The 4280-nt window shown below is 50.1% G+C and overlaps 1 long non-coding RNA gene across 1 annotated transcript; it reads right to left on the reverse strand.

Annotated features, from left to right (window-relative positions):
- Nucleotides 1-1262: 1262 nt before the first annotated feature.
- LOC142568273 (uncharacterized) lies at nucleotides 1263-2754 on the reverse strand. The gene is made up of 2 exons (XR_012825403.1): nucleotides 2598-2754; nucleotides 1263-1395 (listed from the first exon to the last, which is right to left on the reverse strand). It is a non-coding gene; the product is annotated as an uncharacterized LOC142568273 (long non-coding RNA).
- Nucleotides 2755-4280: the final 1526 nt, after the last annotated feature.

The raw sequence follows: 4280 nt of genomic DNA on the forward strand, positions 1-4280 counted from the left end.
GCTTCCACGTTTCAAGCGCAGAAGACTGCACAACGAAACGCGCTAGCGCCACGTATTGTTATCAACGGATTATCGCAACTTAGCGAAACCGTGACTGTCCCGCTGTCTGTCTGCACACTTGCCGTGAGCCGCTTGCCACGCCTTTCCCGGGCGCGTCAAGGGCGTGCCTTTTCTTTCGGGCGCTATCTTTCTTTCCTCCATCGAATGCGAACAGGGTACATGCGGCGCATTCTTGCACCCACACTTTCACTCAAACGAATACGTTAAAGTACAACAAATAAAATAATGAACATTTTTATTTCTCTAAGCATCTGTTTTTTGTTTTCAACGCTGGAAATTTGTGATGACAAACGCAGATCGAGCAAATTATTAAATTTTGCACTTCTTGCCGCGAGTGGCGACAGTGAGGCGAAAGCTTAGAAGCGGTACATTGAAGCGGGTCGCGCGCACGAGGGCGTTCATACGGTGATAAGTCGCCTAGGGACGCTGCAGAGCTATTCTCAATAATGTCGGTCATGATCCATGGAGGGTCATGGCCACTCTTTCTCTATTAGGGGAATAAAAACGCAGCGCCGCGGTACGGCTGTTCATCGCAGGCGCTTCACTAGGCCATTAAGGCTCCCGGTTTACCGGCTAAAAACGACACAACGGCTGTCGTTGCGAAACGGCGGTATGTTATTGTAGAGTGCGTAGTGACGCAGTTCAGTGAAAATGTACCAGTTTATCTTTGTGCGCGAAGCCTCTGCGATACATTGCGAAAAGTGCGTGCTTCCCCAGCGACACAATTCATCGCTTGCCCAGTGAAGGTGCCTCTGAGCGCATGTACGCAGTATATGAGTGTGTTGTGCAGTCGAAGGTGCTTGCAGATTACCTCTGCTGGAGCCAGCAGCGATCGCAGATGGATATCGTAACGACACCGTAGCACTCGCATTTTGGCAGGTGAGGCATAGAGAAAGAAATTTCAACAAGAGCGGACACTCCCATAGAGCCCAGCGGCCGAATTGACTGTAGCACACCAAGCGGATGTTGTTGACTCCTTCCGGTTTCGGTTTTGGGCGCGCGCGTTTTGAACACCAGTTGGTACACGCCGCGCCGGCTCCGCTGCTCGGCGCGGCATTTTTTTTTTTTTTCTTCGCTTCTGCTGAACCTCGCGTGGCCTTGGCGTGGAATCGTTTCATTATTACGTAGAAATGATTGCGATTGACCTTTACAAGACTGCACCGAATCTGTCAGGTGCAATTTCATAAAGAAAACGAAAGACGTCTTCTGAAATGATGAAATGTTTATTTTGCTCTATATAAATGCTCGTTCCGGGCTTCTTCTGCATTCATCGAAAGTTGTGGCACCAGGTAAGCAGCAGTCGTTGCCGTACGATGCTCCACCGGATCCCATCAGCTGAAAGTAAATTACAAGCATGTATCATTTTGGCATATTGACCTAACAGGAGTATTTCGTGTAGAGGCGAAACGTGCGTAAGTGGTGAATGAGCGGCATTACAGATAAATTCACTTTTACGTACATTTCGCAGGAAAGACTCCTCCGAAACAATGCCATAAAATCTGAACATGCGATTTTCAAGCACCCCTCCTTTCCCTGGCATTATTTCCTGCACTTTAAGTGCACAAATACACGGGTGACTGCGCGTTTCCAAAACAACTTGGCCTCAGTCGACACGATGGTACGCGAAGTACACACACAGGCTCAGCCAGACCATGTTACACGCTCGCAGAATGCCTTCTAATCGCACTCAAGTCAGACTCGTGGGTGCAAAGCCTGTTTTCAGTCGCTCATAATACGTAAATGTCATGTTCTTGAGCTCCTCCGTGTTATCTTTTACGCGTCCTGCCGGCGCATGCAACACTTCCGTGTTATCACTCTCGGCAATCGCTCGTCGCGTTTTCGAGAAGCGTGAGTACCGAAATAAGGTATATCTTGTTGCAGGGCTATAAAATGCGTCACAAACTTGTCCCACTAAAATTCAGTACACGCAAAACTAACTCACTATGGCCGGCTTGCTTTTTTGCTAACACCTTCACAACCCCAGGCGCGGCGAGCAAGCCTTAAGATATCCCAAAAAGTTACCAGATAAATTACAATACTTTTTCGGGTCAGAGAATGCGTCACGAACTTCTACCAGTAAGATCCAGTACACGCGAAACTAACTGCGGCACACAGCCGAGCTGCTTTTCGCTAACTGCGTCAATAAGCCGGGCGCGGCAACCGTGCTTCTAAACTACCCCAAATATAACGACGCTAGTTACAATAATGTTGGGGGCCACAGAATGCGCGAAAACTTGTCTGTCTTAGGCGCTACGACGCAGTACACGCATGTACACGCGCAAATGCCTCACACGGCCGAGCCGGTTTTCGCTTACTGCGTCAATAAGCCGGGCGCGGCAAGCGTGCCCAAAACCTACCGAAATAAGTTACAGTAATGTTGGGGCTCATAGAAAACGTCGCAAACATCTCCCAGGACGAGGCATTAACTCAAATTAACTGCGCCAGGACGGCGGAGCCGTTTCTCGCTAACTGCGCCACTCGAACTAAGCTTAAATGTGCTTAAAATGCGCCGCACACTGTCAAACACAATTTCTCACCTTGCCGTAGTCCAGTAGTGCAGTGGTGCCGTGTCAAAATGCAGACGATACGCAAGAAAAGCATAGAGAAGGCCGGGAGCCCAAAAACATGGGCTATATCCAAAACAGACGGGCCGCCGAGCACGCGAGCTTCGCACGTACGGCCGGCCTCGCTCACTCCTGCATGCGGCCTGTCTGGCGCATGACGTATGCACGCGCGTCTGGCGTGCCGCTAGCTTGTTGCTAGGCAACGCAACAAAAAGTTGCAAAGTGTAAGTTCTTTTACACGCAAAACTTTTTCACTTTTAGTGGGAAAGAATAAAAAAATAAAACGTTGTCTGGAAGTTTATTTCACATTCTTTTTTTTTCTGATGCTCGCGTCAACTAACGGATGTTGTTGAAACTAGGCGTGACGTCTTTCCTGTTGCCAGTTTTTGAAGAGTGTCCCCTCTTGTTGAATTTCTTTCTCTATGGGTGAGGGCTCTTGTGTGCAGTTATGAAATCAGATTTCGAACGGAGAGAGGTGTTGGAACTGTTGAGTGCGCAGTGCTTGTGATGAAGAAATGCCATTGCACTGGGTCTAGAAGAGCGAGCGATTCTCAGACGCTGATCGTGTTTACGACGCTGTGGCTCCGTTTCATCACCGATGACAGAGCAGCCATCTCAGACGACTGCTGCAATACGCACTCCTCAGCATCGTCGTCCCCCTCGCCGCATCGACGCCTTGTAAGCACAGTGACGTGCCGATAATTATTTACTGTGCGCTACGCGCCACAATGCAGGCCATGAAACCGTGTTGTGCAGCCATCTCAGCCCGAGAAGATGTATAAGCCAGCGACAGTCAACGCTTTGTTTTCGATAGTGGTGCTCAGTACATCACCGATGACAGTGCGTTGTGCGCGTTTTATGTCGGCCGTGAAGATTGTTGATGCCTCTCAGCTCGACACCGCGTCGCTGTTGCCGGAAGATAAGTTGGGCGTGGCCCAACTGTAGTGGGTGCGCGCACAAGAGTTACATGCCTCGCGCGGGGCGTGACCTCTGGTTTTGATTGACAGGCGAACTCGTGCTAAACTCGTACATCGCGAAACCCCCTCCGAGTTCAACTCGGGAACATGGCGGCGGCAGCAGCAGCCTGTTTCATTGCATCCAGCGGCAGCAAGCGTCAGTATGAGCGTCTGGACCCGTTCACCTACATGACCGACGGGGAGTTTCAGCGTCATTTTCGCCTGTCGAAGACATCAGTGCGCTGGCTGTGCGACGAGCTAGGCGAAGACTCTCGTCTGCGGAGACAGCGTGGCGGGCTTCATTCGCTCACCGTCGTAGAGCAAGTCATCTGTGCGCTCTGTTTCTACGAGACTGGGAGTTTTCAGAGAAGCGTCGGCGCCGAGCGTTACATTGGACGCCATCAAACTACTGTTAGCCACTGTGTCAGAGATGTGTCTGACGCGCTTATCGATGCGGCAGTGCGTAAGCGGTGGCTAGCTTTCCAGAATACTGCGGCTGAGCGGGCACATATAAAAGAATGCTTCCTACTTCGTGGGAACATTACGAACGTAGTCGGCTGTGTCGATGGAACGTACGTAAGAATTAAGGCGCCTTCAATGTCAGCGTTACTGTGATTAACATTGAAGCAATGTTTAGACACGCCATATTGCCAAATTCGTCACTTCTGTGTAGCCGACTTAATTTTTGTGTTAGCGACAT

Source organism: Dermacentor variabilis, unplaced genomic scaffold, assembly GCF_050947875.1.
Source record: "Dermacentor variabilis isolate Ectoservices unplaced genomic scaffold, ASM5094787v1 scaffold_18, whole genome shotgun sequence".
Taxonomy (NCBI): domain Eukaryota; kingdom Metazoa; phylum Arthropoda; class Arachnida; order Ixodida; family Ixodidae; genus Dermacentor; species Dermacentor variabilis.